General features: G+C 48.2%; 1 protein-coding gene across 10 annotated transcripts in view; it reads right to left on the bottom strand.

The window, feature by feature from the left end:
* The window catches only part of TAOK3 (TAO kinase 3), a 2,703,337-nt gene that overhangs the window by 2,333,470 nt on the left and 352,219 nt on the right, over positions 1-17,648 (bottom strand). The window lies entirely within an intron of this gene.

Here is a 17,648-nt window from a genome sequence, read left to right as displayed (position 1 = left end):
GTGCGCGACATGAAAGCCACAGTTTGAACAAGCCAACGATCAGGCAGGAATAGCCAATCGGGTAGTGGGGATTGAGTAACAACTGGAGCTCGTCTGGGCCAAACACGATATCAGCCAGGAATACAGTCCACCTGCATGGAGTCCCGTGGCACATTCAGGATCAAGAATTGGCAAATATGTCCGGGATCTGTTCCAATCCCTGTTGAACTTCTCAAACACTGCTGACCTAGCATTGGACATAACTCATTGCATCTACTCCTCTGCGCAACAGCACTGCAAATTGCTATCCGACCTGATCTCGAGAGTGCATTTTGTCCAACAAAAGGAGGTAAATGTGGTGGTGGCACAGAAAAAACAGCCAGTGGAATTCCAGGGGGCTACAGTTTCTTCATTTGAAGACTTTTCACCACGTATCCTTGCCAATCGGCAGAAGCTACATGTTGCGTTGGTCTGGCTACAGTCACGCAAAATCTGCTGTCAGTGAGTCCCCTGCGAGTTATTGTTTGACTCCCAGAATCGACATTATGCCATCAACTCAGAGGAGGCGGCAGCGGCACTTATAGACGCTTCACTGAAACCTCAGGCAATGGAACTATCCTGGCTTATCGTCCGGGATCTATGCCCCGTGACACATCCAGGAAGCACAGGGGGAGGCGAGGGCAGTGAGGTGGTGGGTACCCAGAGTGCTTTGAGGGATTAGTGCCCAACTACTACTTCACACACATGTGTTTTCGAATTATATTCATTGGATTTGCACTCTTATTTTTAAACCCGGTTGCTTTTGACCTTTTATCACAACATTGGGTTTCTAAGCTCTTCCTGCAAGTCGCTATGCTGGTATGTTCTTGGCATGTGCCTCGGATACCTTCCTAGATTCAGCCTTGCGCAAAGGGATAGATGATGGTGTCCCTTGACTTATCCTGTATAACCCTGAATGTGCATGGCATTATTCATCGATTAACCGTAAGGCCCTGTTGCATAGGCTGCCCTCTGTAGATGCAGCTCCCATTTTCCTCCAGGAGACGCATCTGATGCTTGGGGATTTATTTTAATTGTATTAATTTATAAAGCCCACCACAGTCCATGGGCATCGAGGCGCTGTTGCAAAGTACAGTAGAACGCTTGCAAAATTTTGGGTACAGTCTATACATAGCTACATGGGAACAGGAAAGGGAGAGAGGGGTGAGATAGGGGAAGGCGTATGCACGGTTTTAGGTGAACAACCAGGTTTTGAGAGCTTTTCAGGACGTATAGAGAGGGTTCTGTGCTAAGAGAAGTTGGCAGGGGGTTCCAATGTCTGGCTGCAATAAAAGGGAAGCTGGCCCCACCTGGGTTTAAGCATGTATCTGCAATAAATCGATATACCAGAGTTTATTTCACATCTAGCTGCCTAAAAAAGCAGGGAGTTGCCATCATGGTCTGTAAGGGCATACCCCTGAAACTTTTAAAGAGGTGCTGTGAAATGGGCAAAGGAAGTACTTGCTACTCTCAGCCCCGGGTGGTCAGGGGGGTAATCCTGGGAGGGGATTTTAACTGCATCATTGACCCAACCATTGAGAAATATCTAGCACCTACCACTAATGATAAAATGTCCATACCATGACTATGTTGTCGAGGGAACACTCCCTTATTGAGGCATGGTGATTTTTCACCCTGGTGAAAGAATATACTTTTTATTTGGCAGTTCATAAGGGCTTCTCTAGGTTAGACATGTTTCTCATTGTCAACACCCTCATTCCGACAGCGTTTGGGATAGGCATACAACTGAAAGCCCTTTCTGACCATGCACCCCTTAAACTCACACTTGGTCTGGTCCCACCCTCAGCCCTGGCTAAACCTCCTTGGACTTCTTTCTAGGAAGAAGTCATTTAGCCTACCATTTTATGTTACATGTGTGTTTATGTCATTGTGAGCGGCTCAAGGCCTACGCCCGAAAGGCACGAAAAGTAAAAACAATATAGATAGATAGGAGACATCACCTTAAAAACCCACATATCAAAAGCCATAGTTAATTACTTTCGAGAAAATTACACTGGGAAACTTGAATTTAGAACAGTGTGGGACGCTGGGAAGGCTGTGATTAGGGGAACCATCACAGAACAGACTACTGCTTGGGTGAAGAGCTGGAAAGCTTCATCAAATGCAGCTGGAAAGTAAAGGTCGGGAGAAAGAGAAAGAAGACATGCTGGAGAGTAGCTAAACAGACCTTAGAATCACACCTCATGGGGAGGGCGGGCCGTTCCATACTGCTGATGAAACATTACTATTCCAAAGGGAACAAGGCAAACAAGCTGCTAGCTGCTGAACTAAAGAAGGCAGCCACACGCATGAGGGATGTGAGGGGAAGCAGTGGCCACGGGACATGGGAAACTGCAAAAAATGAGAGGAATTCTTTCATAGGGTCTCAGCAGCACATCAGGGGGATCACACCCTTACTTGTGACATCATCTCCCAGTCGAATCTTCCCCAGGTCAGAACAGAAACAAACTACCTCTTCGAAGCCAGTATAACCATTCAAGAAGTGGCTCAGGTGATTCGGTCTCTTCCCGCTGGCAAAGACCCCTACCCGGACCTCTTTACCAACAAGTTTCACAAAACCTTTGCTAGTGTTCTGATCCTGCAATTAACCAAACTATTCAATTCCTTCTTCGACTCTGGCATGGTGACCGACTACATGGTGCAGTCGGCCACTACCCTCTTATTGAAACCAGGCAAAGACCTCGGGGATTGTTCTTCCTATAGCCCTATAGCCCCCTTGAATACCGACGCAAAGTTATAAAGCAAAATACTGTCTTCCATGTTAAATGAGGTCCTCCCACATGTAATCAATAGAGACCAGACTGGATTTATCAAAAAAGGGGGAGCTCATGATAACATTAGGTGGGTGGTGGACCTTATCGCCCTGGCCCCGTGAATCCAAGGAGGGTTGTGTCTCCTCTCTCTAGATGCACATGATGGTTTCAATAGCATTTCCTGGGACTACCCGAGGTTTCTTTTGCCAGCATATGGTTTTTGGCCCGAATTTTTCCAGGATGGTGATGGCAAATCTCCAGATCCCGGCCACCAGGCTTAAGGTAAACGCCCTGTGGTCTCACTTGCTACCCTTGGACAGGGGCACTACAAGGGGTTGGCCTTTACCCCCCAGTATTCACACTACCAATGGAGCCACTGGCACAGATGATTCGCCTTCATCCTCGTATATTGGGGGTTACCTATGATATGATGGGTTATTTAGAACACGCTTAATACCCAGAGGTCTCAGAGCGCGGACCTGGGGATCGAACCTGCTTCCAAGACAAGCACATTGCCCCCGAGCTATTCTCCCGAGACAAGGGGACACCCACAAGATGACATTATATGCAATGACATCCTATGCTTTCGCCGGGACCCTGTATCCTCCTTACCGGAACTGCTAGACCAATTTGGCTCAATGTCAGGGTTTCGCATTAGCCATCGGAAATCCGTGGGGCTGACCATAACAGAACCCCCTGAGGTCTTCAACACCCTGAAAACTACCTTCCCTTATCAGTCATCACATACCAGGGCATCCGCCTTTCATCAAATTATAATTTCCTTCAGAGGGCTAAAATCCCTGCGCTGTGGAAAGAGGCCAAGGATATCCTGCAGCGCTACGATAAGCAGGAAATCTCATATGTGTGTCGGATCAGCGTGATCACAATTGCCTTGCTCCCAACACTGCGTCTTCCAAGCACTACCAATCCTTATCCCACAATGCAACCTGCTCGACCTTTAGAAGGCATTGGGGACATTTATGTGGCATCATAGACTGCCCAGAATTCCTTGCAAGCTTCTCCTCCGGTCCAAACGGTTGGATGGGCTTTGGGTCCCATCTATTCAGAGATATTTCCAGGCTGCACAGATTGCTCTGATGCTTGATTGGGCATCGGAAGAGAGGACTCAGAAATGGAAGGAGATAGAGTAAGCTTGTTCATCCTTTCGGCTCGATCATCTCCCTTTCCTCCCTAGAGAGGTGAGATGCTTGCACCAGGGTCTCCTACCAACCACTTTCACCAGCCTACAAAATTGGGATAAATCATGGACTCAGCAGGGTTTTAAATCAGGACTGGGCCCCATTTCTCCTGTGACCCACAATCCTGCGTTCCCACCTGGCATGGCCAACAAGGCATTTGCGCTTTGGGAATGCCAGGGGACTCCAAGATTGAGGGACCTGTATAAAGATGGTGTGCCATTCACATCCTCAGAATGCAAGGAAAGATTTACTCTGACTGAAGCAGAGCATTTTTGTTATGTACAGCTATGGCACTGGGTATCTAACAATCAAGTCAAACCGGCTGGCTGCCGCTCCCCTAAGGGGCTAGAACTTAGGGTACTAGAGGGGCAACAGTCACAGAAGGTTTCCACCGACTATCACTTATTTGATAATGCTGCTCCGGGGGAAAAGCTCCCCTACATGATGTGCTGGGAGAGAGAACTAGGTTTTGACATCCCAGAAGAATCATGGCAACAGATCTGTGCCCGGGCGCATAAGAGCTCTCGCAGCACCCTGATCAAGGAGGGAGCCCTCAAACTATGTTTCGGTGGTATGTGTCCCCCCCTCACCCTTAGGGGCTACATGCGATCTGCCCAGACCTCTGGGATCGCTGCTGGAATGGGTGTGGTCAGCTAGAGGACTTAGCTCACATGTGGTGAAACTGCTCAACTATGCAGGCCTCCAGGCAGGCGATCCGCTTGAAAATTAAAGACATCACTAGCAGACTACTCCCATGTGCCTGCTGACCTTGCTTTTGAGGAATGTCACAGAAGATGGCACTTTCACGATGTTGGGCCTCAGGCCGTACCTCGCATCACACCTGCTGATGGCTGAAACAATAAACTGTGCTCATTGCTGGAAGTGCCCAGAAGGCCCATGCATATCGTATTGGTGGGTGAAATCATGGGAAATTAGAATGATGGTGAAATTATCAGCACTCTTATCAGATCAGAAAATCTTCCCAAACTTGGTCCCCTTTTATGGACTTTATTCGGGAAAGGGAGCATGAGCACATGCTTTTTTGGCACCAGATCATTAAACACCCCTCTCTGGTTTGATCATGGTAGCAAAGGTGCTCTTGCGGGAAGGGGCTGTTCTCCTTGTAATGTTAAAGATCGAGCTCTTGCAGCGCTAGGGGAGTGCACATGGTGCCTATTGTGACAACACTGTTCTCACTCCTGTGATTTATAACCTTTTTCTTTTTTCTCATTCTTCTTTCTAACCTTTGCCTTTTGGGGGGTTCTTTTGTTTAAAGTATTGAGAAAATGACATTTTGATGCACCACTGAAAATTGTAACGTTATAGATGTTGAACTGTATGCTGTTCATCGAGATTTCAATAAAAAGACAGCTTGTAAAGACATTTCCTATACGTCTACAGAGTCGGATTAAAGGCTGCATCTACACTTGGTGGGAACCGCACAGCTCAGCCCTGTGCATACTTCACATGCACCTGGGGAAATGTATCATTCCAATGCCTGTGAAATAGTTTCATTCCTACAAATTGTGCATGATCCTACCGCAAACTATTGTATTTATTTAATTTATTTAGTGCTTTTACCAAAGCGCTGAACATTTGGTACAATAATAAAGGCAATGACAAATTAATTCAAGCAGTGAAAAAGAGGGTACAGCCAGTTATTATAGAGAAAGGGGAGAGAAAGTGAGCTTTGAGACAGGTTTGAAAAATACACAGAGGATGATGAACGAATGGGGAGGGGGAAGGCTGTTCCAATGCCTTGGAACAAGGGTTGAGAAAGAACAGATGCGGCACTAAGCACAGGAAGGTTTGGGAACAGTAAGTAGGAGCTGATTTTGGGAAAAAAATTGAGAAAGATGGAGAGTAGAGAGAAATTAAAGGTAAGAGCTAGAATGGGGCGAGACCATTGGTGTATCTCAAGACAACAGAAGGAAAGAGAAAAAGAATATGTGTATCAAAAGGTATGGGAGATGGGGAGGGAGGGTTACTCGGAGCTGCCATGATCGGCATGGCTTCCTAGGAGCTCCTGCTTGGCTCAGTGTACCGCACCCAATATCGCCGGATCCAATCCCCGTTTATGGCCGCAAACGAAATATAACCTGGGGGGAACGTCCACTGCAGCCGTCGCTCGAGTTGGACCCTGCTCCGCGGCCGAACCATCATGATGCGGCCCAAATCCCTAGTCAGGTCCCACGCGGCAAAAAGATGGTGGCCGCCACTACGGACCATGAAGACCAGCCATGAGGGGGAGAGACAGGCAAGCTAAAGCAGCCCGGGCTGCCAGACAAGACCAGCTTGCTCTCCCGCACTGTGGCATGCAACCCAGCACCTTGGCTCCCTATCCCCCAAGGGACACACGGACAATCTGATTCGGGAGGAGATCCTGATGCTGTAGCCCAGCCTGACCCGTGGACCCGGCACACTGCACAATCATCGGCCTGCACCATAGCGGATCATCTGATGCTCCTTGGGGGCCTGAGAGGGCCCGGCAGTAAATCTGAGCAACGCCCCGGAGCATAGCGTCCTCTCGTGGGACAGCGTGCGACTGGCCGGAGCTTCCCTCTCCCCCCCTCAACTCCAGTCTGCACTGCCCCTCCGCCGGCATTGAATCTAACGCAGCCGTCGGCTCCACCTCGCGGCTCCGCCGGTGGGGAGCCCACGCCCAGCTTCCGCGGGACACCCGGAACGGGACTAGAACCAGCTTGCATCGATCTAGAGACCCCTGTGCCTCACCATCTGCTGGCGCAGCCCCCCGGAGGCCCTGGGGGTGCAGTGCCGCATCGGCACGCCTTGGGCTACGCGTGGGGCTCATCAGTGCCGCTGGGAGAACCATTGGACAACGCCTTCGGCGGCTGCACGCTACTCGGGCAAAGCAATCAGGCAGCCCGGACCACCTCCGGCGGAACCCAGAATGGAGCAGCCATTAAACACCCCAACCACCACATGACCCAGACGGCCCGGCCGTCTGCAGCTCCAGTTTTCCCATCCTTTGGGGCATTCCCCCTGCAGCCACCCAGAGGAGCAGCATTAAACGAATTGAATCCTTGAATTGTACAAGGTGTGGAGTCAGGGGAGCGGGGGGTCCAGCCGAGATCCACATGTAACCCAGGCCTTCCGTTGATATTAGCCCCCAATGCCCTCCTCATTGGACACCAACAGGGATACCTAACTGAACGACCTTGGTGGGGAACCAGGATCTCTGCTCCTTACAAGTGGCCTTTCCCACCGCAAGCCCACATCCATCAAGGGGGTTGTCAATCCCCCCCATCCAGCAAGGGGACCAACGAAAGGACAGTGTAACCACAACCTCATCCCCCCCTTGACTCCTTGAGGCCTCCCTCTGCCTGCTCTAGGTATCCTCGGGCTCTTTCTGGTTCTCGAACCTTCCCTGTCATCAGTGGTGCGGCAATACCACACCCAGTCCAAGGACTGATAATACCGGAGGCCCCACCTCCTGCCCCGAAGAACAACCTCGCCAAGCCCATTGAAACCCTGCAGTGGGGGCTGGAGTGTGGGAGGCGGGAGATTGGTGCTAACCCCTGCGGCCCCCACCTGGAGAGCAGCGCCAGGAGCATTTTGAACCGCACGCAGACGAAATTATCAAACAGAAGCAAAATGGCGAAAAGCGGGAAGGCATCCAAGCAAACTGACATTGCCGCCCTAATGAACAGCACACCCACCGAAAGGTCCAAAAGGGGGGACACACTGGAGGACCCAGCCACCAGCACCACATACAACGCAGCAGCCCACAGTCCATCACAAATGGTCACGAAAGCCGATCTTCAAGATTTGCTATCAGCACCAACTAAAGAAATCCAGAAAAGCACGGAAGAGGTTACGAAAAAGATCAACTCCCTTGATAAGAGAGTGGTGGATGTGGAACACGGAACCGCTGAACTTGAAACCGAGATCTGCGACCAACGATTTGATGGTGAGCAAGACCGGGACAGAATTGCAGCCCTAGAAGCGAGGTGCGACCTCCTAGAAGCAAAGCAGGAGGATGCAGAGAATCGGTCCCGAAGGAACAATATCCGCCTGCGAGGGATTCCATCCACAATCCCAGATGCAGACCTAAAAAGTTATGTATCGGACTTGCTCAGGTTCATAATCAGCCTCCCGGACGAGTCGCCGTTGGAGCTGGACCGGGTCCACAGAACAACTAAGACAGACATCTGCTCTTCCCCCAGGACGTCCTGGTGAGAATACATTTTTTCCAAGTCAAGGAGGAAATCATGCGGGAGGCGAGGCAAATGCATCAAATCACCTTCCAACGGTCCACAATCTGGCTCTATTCAGACTTGGTGAACTCCACTCTCCAAAAACGAAAAGCCATGCTAACATTCACAAAATGGCTGCGCGAAAGGAAGATCCCATACCACTGGGGTTTCCCGACCTCTGTCAGATTCACGTGGGAAGGGGCCCAGAAACAAATCCAATCGCCAAAAGAGGCAGACAAATTCATGGGCGTCAAAGGAGGAGAGGGGGAATCGGAATCCAAAGGGACAGGCCGGGTAGTCCCCAGAAAGCAAGCGGAAGGAACCTGGTCGAAAGCAAGCAAACGGCGCAGGCTCTGAGGTCCCTCCAGGAAAGATTCCAATCCGGGATGATCAACAGCAATATCAATGGAGAACCCAGGCTCCATGGACTACACGACACTAATTTCCCGATTTGGGGAGTCAAAGGAGGGGGGGGGGGGGGACAACAATCCTCACAAAGTTGGCAGCTTCACGGCAAGCTGGATCCTCAGCAAAAGGAGCCTAGTCTTAAAGTTGCAGTGCGGGAGCAACGTTCGAGCTCCACCATATTTTGTTTCAGCGGCCCAGTTGGCCACCTTCTAGTGCACTAGTGCCACCAGTTTTCCCAGTGGCAGTAGGATGAGGTTTTTCCTACTAGTTCAAGAATGGGGAGGGGGTGGGGGCTAGTAGAGGGACACAGAGGGACAAGTTCTAAGCACTGAGAGTCAGGACGCTCAAGGCCCGTCCTCTCGGCCAACATCACAACATGTTACATCAACACCATTGCCCGAACTACGCCAATACAGCAACCTCGTTTCGCACTCAAAGAGGCAGGAGTCAGCGGGGGACAAAGAGCTAATCATAGCCAGCGCAGAAAAGAGAGGGGATGGCTGACACAAGCAAGGTAGTAATCCTCTCATGGAATGTCCAAGGCCTGAACTCACCAAGGAAGCTCAGAGCAATTGAACATAGGCTGGGGCAATTAGCCGGAGACATCGTTCTTCTCCAAGAAACTCACCTGCTGCAGGAAGAGAACATCGGGTTAGATTCAGCAGATATAAAAAAGCTTACTTTGCCACGTCTGGGGAGAAGAAAAGAGGGGTGGCAATATTGCTGAGTGACAGGGTCCCATTATCAAAAATCACAGTGGAAGAGACCCGGGAGGTCGCTTCCTCCTACTTAAGGGCCTATTCGAGGAACTCCCCATCACTATTGTCACAATATATGGCCCCAACACGTCCCAAGCCAACTTTATCTCTGACCTAATCCCGATCATCTTATCTTTTCAGGAAGAGCACCTGATTATGGGCGGGGATTTCAACACTATGCCAAATCCCCAAATGGACAAAACTCTGCCACCCACAAATGCAGACTTCGCGCAAGCACCATCCCTGGCAAAGCTGCTCAGGGAAACTGAATCTGTCAACGCCTGGAGGCTATTCAACGGAACATCATGGGACTATACCCACTACACTTGTGAACATAAAGGATTCTCAAGAATAGACCTCATACTAATCTCCGCGGTGCTGTATCCATGTGTAAATAAAGCAGAAATCCACACATGCATGATATCTGATCATGCCCCAGTGTCTGCAAACCTCGTCATATCGGGCCAAAAGCACCCTATTCAGAGACATTGGAAATTGAATGATTCCCTACCACTAGACTAGTGCATCAGAACGGAAGTCGGGGAAACAATAACCAACTATTTTAAGGAGAACACAACTGATGACTCCCCCATCAACATGATCTGGGATGCTATGAAAGCAGTGGTCAGAGGGTCCCTAATCAGCACAGGGGCGGAACAGAGAAGATCTCGAACATCGCTGCAGCCAATCTTGAGGAAAAGGTAAAACATTTAGAGGGAGAGTTGAAATCTCGCAGCTCCAGGAAAACGAAGAGCCCTGAGGAAAGCCAAAATAGCACTAGAAATGCAATGTGCCGACCGAACTGCCAAGTCATTAGCCTTCACGAGGCAGTTCTATTATAGCAAAGGGAATAAGGCAAACAAAGTGCTGGCGCAAAAACTGAAAAAGATCCATAGTAGAAACAATATCCTCAAACTAGCGGGAGCCGACGGTAAATTATACTACTCTTAAGAGGATAAAATTAGCGAACTAGTGAGGCACCATAAAGCCATAATGTCAGGGAAACCTACAGTGTTAGACAACCTGCCAGAGTATTTGCAAACTATCCTCCCTCAAAACAAAACCCAGCTAGATTTCCTAGAATCCCCTATCACTACCGAAGAAATTACTGAAGCCATTAAATGCCTCAAAACCACTGCACCGGGCCCAGACGGCCTATCCGCAAACTTCTATAAAAAATATGCGAGCATACTTGCACCTCAAATTTCGGGCCTATTCAACTCCTTCCTGTCCTCAAATTCGGTCACCGGGTCAATGGCGGAGTCGCTCACAGGTCTGCTACACAAAGCTGGGAAAGACCCCAAGTGGGCCACCTCTTACCGCCGGATTACACTACTGAACAATGATGGGAAAAATTTCGCTAATATCCTAGCTAGCAGTCTGGGGGCGGTTCTTCTGAACCTGACAAACCGCGATCAAACGGGATTTATTCCGGGGTGGGGGACCCACGACAACGTAAGGCGGACGATAAATATCATTGAAAGCGCCCGCAAGCTGGATGTGGGAACTCTTTGGATGCACATAAAGCCTTTGATTTAGTGGACTGGGGGTACATTCGAGCTGTGCTAGAGCACGTCGGCTTCGGCCCATTACGCTTGTACTCAAGCAACTTCCCGCAGTTAATTAAGGAATTTCAAAACAATTTAAAGCAATGGAAGAACCAAGAAATCTCCTGGTTCGGGCGGATCACAGCCATAAAAATGAATATAATCCCCAGGTGGCTGTATTACTGTACAGCATTACCGATCCACATCCCGGGTCCCATCCTGGCAGCACTGCAAAAGAAAATACAAGAATTCGTCGGGGGATGGGGGTGGATGGGGTGGGGGGAGAAGAATTATGATGCGGGGGAAAGCGCAAGGAGGGCTGGGGGTACCCGACGTTGCCAGATATGCCCTAGTGGCGCAGTTGTCACATGCATACTCCTGGGTCCAAGAGTCAGATCTCCCGAAGTGGAACCAATGAGAGGAGGCCTAGTGCCCGGTCACCCCATCAGAGCTCCCACACCTGCCAAATATATAACCACAAGCAAATAGTGGTCGCCTCTCCGTGACAATCACAATCGTTCGCATTTGGAAGGCTGCAGCCCGGAAATGGGGTATCCGAGGTTCTCTGGGTCCCCTGACTCCCATCTGGAACAACACCGAATTCTCACCAGGCAATCCCCCGCTTGGCTTCCAGCACTGGAAGGAGGGAGGATTACTAAAAAGCGAGCGACTTCCTAGAAGAGGGAATGCTCATACCATTCGAGAGATGCAAGACAAAATTCGGAGTGGGTGAGCAGGAAAGATTTCCCTATGCTCAAATTCAGCATTGGCTGTCCCACAGGATAGTCAGGGAAAACTGCTCCAGAGAGTTAACTGCACTTGAACTGTCTCTAACAACCCCAACTAAAAGAGGGAGAACCTCGGCTCTTTACCGACTCCTAGATAGGTCAGAGCCCTCCAAAAAAGAAAGATACATGCTTGAATGGGAGAAGGACTTTGGACGAGAAATAGAGGTGGAGGAATGGGAGAAAATCTGGACTAGACTGCATAAGAGTTCACAGTGCATCACGAATAGGGAAGGGGGCTACAAACTCTGCTATAGGTATTATGTTACCCCAGCTCAGCTAAACAAGGCTACCCCGATCATCCCTGAGACCTGTTGGCACGGATGTCCCGCCCTTGGCTCACTATTCCACATGGTCTGGACCTGCCCAAAAGCAGAGGCATATTGGAAAAAGGCAACAAGCCACATCAAGGAAATCACTGGTCTTTCCATTCCCTGGGACCCCGGGATAATCCTTTTGGGTGAAACAGGAGGCGTGGAGTTCCCGGTTTCAGGTCACATCCCTCGCCTATGCACGCACTTACTCCTGGCAGCAAAAATCGCAATGACCCGGTTGTGGAAAAACAAAGATGGACCCTCAGTAGCGTTATGGTGGTCCAAGTGTTGGGACATAGCCGTCGCTGAAAAGGTCACGGCAATTCGAGCAGGCTTTCTGAACAGAACCCTAAATATCTGGGACCCATATCTGGGACCCATTTATGGACTACAGAGATAAGTTTCCAGCTCTCACTAGAAGGCCTCCACTAACCAGATGGCTCCAAGGCAGCCCGCTTTATTAAGCTAAAGACTCAGGCTGGGATGACCCAGAGCACAGGGGCCTGCTCGGACACCATGAAAAAGGCATGGTCATGGACAATCATGGACAGGACACTAACCATCGCATCCTCTTTTCTCTGGCTTGAACTGCATTAGTGTATTGGCACGATTATCGACTATTGCAATGTTGCTGATGTTGTGTTTCACTGTAAAACCCAATAAAATGTTATGAAAAGAAAAGGTAGGGGAGATATAAAAAGAGCAATAGTCAAGAGAAAACAAGAGAAGTGATGAGGGGCTTAGTAGCGTGAAAAGGAAGAGACAGGCAAGCACAGTGGATGTTAAACATGTAGATCAGGCAGTGTTTTAGAGTTGGAGATAAAAAGTAAGAGGAATAGAAGTTAACGCCTAAGTTGCGAGCAGAGAGAAGAAATTAAGGAGGAAAAGCAAGGGTGGAACAATGGTAGGGTGCTTGCAGGGAAGAAAAGAAGAACAAATTACTTACCAATGGTAATGTTGTTTCTACTGGATGTTCCTCCGACGGATTCCACATCTTTGATGTACCCGATATCCTGCTTGCTGTCTCAGAAAACTTTTGACAGCAGAAGCCACTGTGAGGCATCAAGTCGATTTCCCTCGGCGGTATCCATCCCTGTGCTCGGACGGGAGGTCAATGATTGTATAAGTAACACGCACTGCGCCCGTTGCCTCAGTTGTAGTTTTTTTCCATTTTTCTGCACTTTAGGATTACGAAAATCCTGCATGTGCGCTGAAAGAGAAGCGTATTAAAAATTTACCACATTCGGAGGGGTAGGCTAGGAGTCCTTTGAGGAATCTGTGGGAGGAACATCCAGTAGAAAGAACATTACCAGCAGCAAGTAATTTGTTCTTCTAATGGATTGTGTCCTCCCACGGATTTCTCATCTTTGATTGACTCCCATAGCAGTTTCATAGAAGGAGGTGGGACCAGTGGACTTTCCCAACGTGTTTGTATTGTGAAAAACAGATTTCCCAAACCTAGCGGGCTGACCAGACAAGGTTTCCAGACAGTAATGAATTGAAAAGTGTGCACTGAAAACCAAGTTGCAGCATTACTAATGTCCTGCGCTGGCCTCTCCTCTGGTTGAATGTGCCCTTAGATTTCCAGGGACATCGTTATGAACTATAGAATAACATTTTGAAATACACAGAATGATTGAACGTGACATTTTGTTTAGTCATGGGCTGTCCTAGTCTGTTGTCCTGTATAACCTACAAAGAGTGTTGTATTACATTTGCCAACCTGAAAATGTAAACGGTTGAGCCCTTTTAAGGTCAAGTTTATGCAACATCACATCCTTCTTGGAGGGATGAGGTGGTGGGTAAAACTCTGGTAAAATAATTTTTGGTGTCAAATGGAATTCAGATACCGCTTTGGGAAGGAAGGAGGGACTAACCCTCATGCTACTTTCTCCCTGGAAAATATAGTTAACAGAGGTTTACATGACAGAGCTAGTAGCTCACTCACTCTGCGAGCAGAAAGATTGTCTTGAAGGTTAATAACCTGAGTGGACAGGAGTGGAGAGTTTCGAATGGAGGTTCCATCAAAAATGTTAGGACCAAGTTCAGATCCCAGGCCAGAACCATGAAAGGGACCAGTGGGAAAATATTTGCAAGTCTTTTGAGGAACTGAATCACAATGGGTATTTCAAAACAAGAGCCTTGTTGTATTTAAAGATGGATAACGCTACCAGGTAAACTTTGACAGTAGCTACCTGTATCCCCTGGTGGGCTAGGTGTAGCAAAAAAGAGAACACTGCAGATGTATTGCAAGTGAAAGGATCAGCTTCTTTAGCTCTACACCAGCTGTAAAACTTGACGGCAGTGGTATAGTGATTTTGTTGCTTGTCTTCTCGCCAAAAGCAATACCTCCATTAGGTCTTCCGGGAGGTCTCAATCTTTGGATCTTAACCGTTCAGAAACCAGGCATGAGCGTTCAGGGATCTGATTTCTGGAAGAAGACGATGGCCTCCCCTTTGTGAGAGTAGGCCCAATCTCTGGGGAAGACAAAAAGGGCAGATGGCCATGTATAGAAGGTCCATATACTAGGTCTTCCTGGTCTAATCCAGAGCAATCAGGATCATGGACTTCCCAAACTGCATCAACCTCCTGAATACATGGTGTGTTATTGCGCATTTTTGTAGCGCCTTTTACCATTGGTATGATTCCTAAGCGATGTGGTTGAACGCACTCGGGAACCGTAGTCCAAGGTCAATGGAGAGAATAATGTAGTAAATAAGAGTTTGGGTGAACTCGATGTGTGTGCGTGCAGCCAGGGCGGATTAAGTGGTGTATAGCTGCATTCTAGTGCTAGGTGTGGTGCTGTGGTTGTGTGAGATCAGTATAAGGTATGCAGCCAGGCCAATTGGACTTGGGAAGCTGCATTCTGGCGTCAGTGAGTTTGTGAATGGGATTATGTGTGCAGCTAGGCTGATTTTCATGGGGAATAGCTGTGTTCCAAAAACTGTTGAGATGATCATGGAGGTATATAAGTGAGGAATGACGGGGACTGGCAGGAAGGCATACAGGAGTGGAAATTCCCAATCCACTATGAACGTGTCCCCCAGGCCAAGATCACTCAGGAAGTCCTTTTAGAGGAAACCCACTCTGTCCGCTGAAATGGGCCGCTGTCGTGTTCTCTTCTCTGGCTGGGTGAACAACCAATAGAGAGATTCCATTTTGCAGTGCCCAAAACCAGAGCTACACAGTGGTAGGGACCTAAAACCTCCTCTCTTATTCAGGAAATGCATGGCAACTGAAATTCATTTGCTATATTATTGAAAGTAAAGATATGTTTGCAGCCAGCCTCCAATGAGTCTCTTAGCAGATAAATAGGGACTAGTAGTGGCTCTTTACATTCATTATCTGGAATGAATACGCAATCAAAATATGTTTAAAGAAGCAATTTACTTTAAAAAGCTATATATATTTGAAACCATAGGTCTTACCACTGAAACGCATAACAGGCAGTATGTTATTTTTAACTATACTTTTGTTTACCTTTGGACAATTCATTAGCGCCCGTTTGCTTTAGTTTGGTTTTTACGAGGGAAGGATTTATCTTATGCCTGATGGTTACTCCTCCTGAGAGATGGCAGACTGTAATCGCAACGGAAATTCTACTGCGGGGTAGATTGGGAAGGGGGACAGGGAATACATGGGAGGAACATCCAGTTGAAAGAACGTTACTAGGGCTAAGTAACTTGTTCTTCAAATGGATTGTGTCCTCCCACATATTCCTTATCTTTTGATACACACCCAAAGCAATTTGTAATTTTACTGGGGGAGGGAGTCCGAATTTTATATGACAATTTTATCATTTTCATGGGTGTGTGGGTGCACGGAATGCAACACTGCTTCACCAAATACAGTTTTGTGACCTGAAGAAGAGCCTAAACTATAATGTTTGGTGAAGGTATGCACAGACGACCATGTGGTAGCCGCACAGATTTCCTTTATTGGTACTCCCCTCTGAAAAGCAGAGGAAGATTACATGCACATGGTCAAATTAGCCCGTGGGCCTTCTGGAGGATCTTTTCCCACCAGTCTGTAGCATTCTGATATTGCCAATATAATCCACCTGGATAAGGTCTGTTTGGTGATAGCCATACCCAATTTGTGGCCTGAATAGCCCATAAATAATTGGTCAACCTGTCTTAACTTTGTCACTATAGTGATATAGAAGCTCAGTGCACGCTTAGGGTCAAGCATGTGAAGCCTTTCCTCTTCCTTCCCAGGGTGAGGAGGAGGGTAAAATGATGGCAAAGTTAACTTTTGTGTGACATGAAACTCAGACAGTTTTGGGTAGAAGAACTAGTTACTCTTACCTTGTAACGTTCTTTCGATGGGATGTTCCTCCGACGTATTCCTTATCTTAGATAGAAATCCTTCAGCTTTGCTGGCCTCGGAAAATTTTTTCGCCAGAGGGCGCTGCGCGTCGATGATCGCCGAGTCGATGACCCTCGACGGCCTCCGTGCCGACGTCGACGTCATCCTGCCTATAAAGGCCGCGCGCAGCGTCCGTTGCTCAGTTCCGTTTTGTAGTCCCCAGTAATGTTTTTGGATTAGACTAATCACCTTGAAGGAGCATAGGCTGCAAACCCACAGGAAGTCATACTGCGGGGATGGATGGGAGGGTCGATAAGGAATACGTCGGAGGAACATCCCATCGAAAGAACGTTACAAGGTAAGAGTAACTAGTTCTTCGAAGGGATTGTGTCCTCCGACGTATTCCTTATCTTAGATAGACTCCCATAGCAGTGGTATTGTGACTGGAGGCGGGAGTAATAAAAGTTATGTTACCCTTCCAGAATGGACAGAGTGTAACACAGCCTTGCCGAATCTAGTTTCTTGACTAGAGGAGGAATCCAGGCTATAGAATTTGGTAAATGTATGTGCGGACGACCATGTGGCAGCCGCACATATATCTCGAATTGGCACCCCTCTTTGAAGGGCTGAGGATGTTGCGATACCCCTGGTAGAATGAGCCCTTAGATTTTGAGGAGGCTCCTTTCCTGCCAATTTGTAGCACTCCAGAATGGCTAAAATAATCCATCTGGAGATGGTTTGTTTTGTTATTGGAAGGCCCAACTTATGTCCTGCATAACCTACAAAGAGTTGGTCTGCTTGTCTGATCTTAGCCAATCTGCTGATATAGAAGCTCAAGGCTCGCTTAGGGTCCAGCCTGTGCAGTCTCTCTTCCTCCTTCCCCGGATGAGGAGGAGGGTAGAAAGAAGGTAATATAATCTTCTGAGTGATGTGAAACTCCGAGACTACCTTCGGGAGGAAGTTAGGCTTCACCTGAAGAACAACTTTGTCCTTGTAAAAGATTGTATGTGGAGGTTTACACGATAAGGCTTGCAACTCGCTAACCCTTCTAGCAGATGTCAATGCTATTAGCAAAACAGTTTTGAGGGTGAGAAGCTTCAATGAACAAGAGTGTAGTGGTTCAAAAGGGGCACCCTTTAGGAAGTTTAAAATTAGGTTTAAATCCCATAAGGGAACTTGAAAAGGTTTCGGGGGATAAACATTAGTTAATCCTTTTAGGTATTGTATTACCAATGGAATTTTGAAGTATGAAGGCTCCTCTGCAGTGCGCTTAAAGATTGATAGCGCTGCGAGATAGCCCTTAATTGTGCCAACCTGTAG

Source organism: Ambystoma mexicanum, chromosome 10 (assembly GCF_040938575.1).
Source record: "Ambystoma mexicanum isolate Mex_15411 chromosome 10, UKY_AmexF1_1, whole genome shotgun sequence".
Classification (NCBI taxonomy): Eukaryota; Metazoa; Chordata; class Amphibia; order Caudata; family Ambystomatidae; genus Ambystoma; species Ambystoma mexicanum.
The sequence above is the reverse complement of the archived record's forward strand: the minus strand, read 5'-3'. Positions and strand labels throughout refer to the sequence as shown.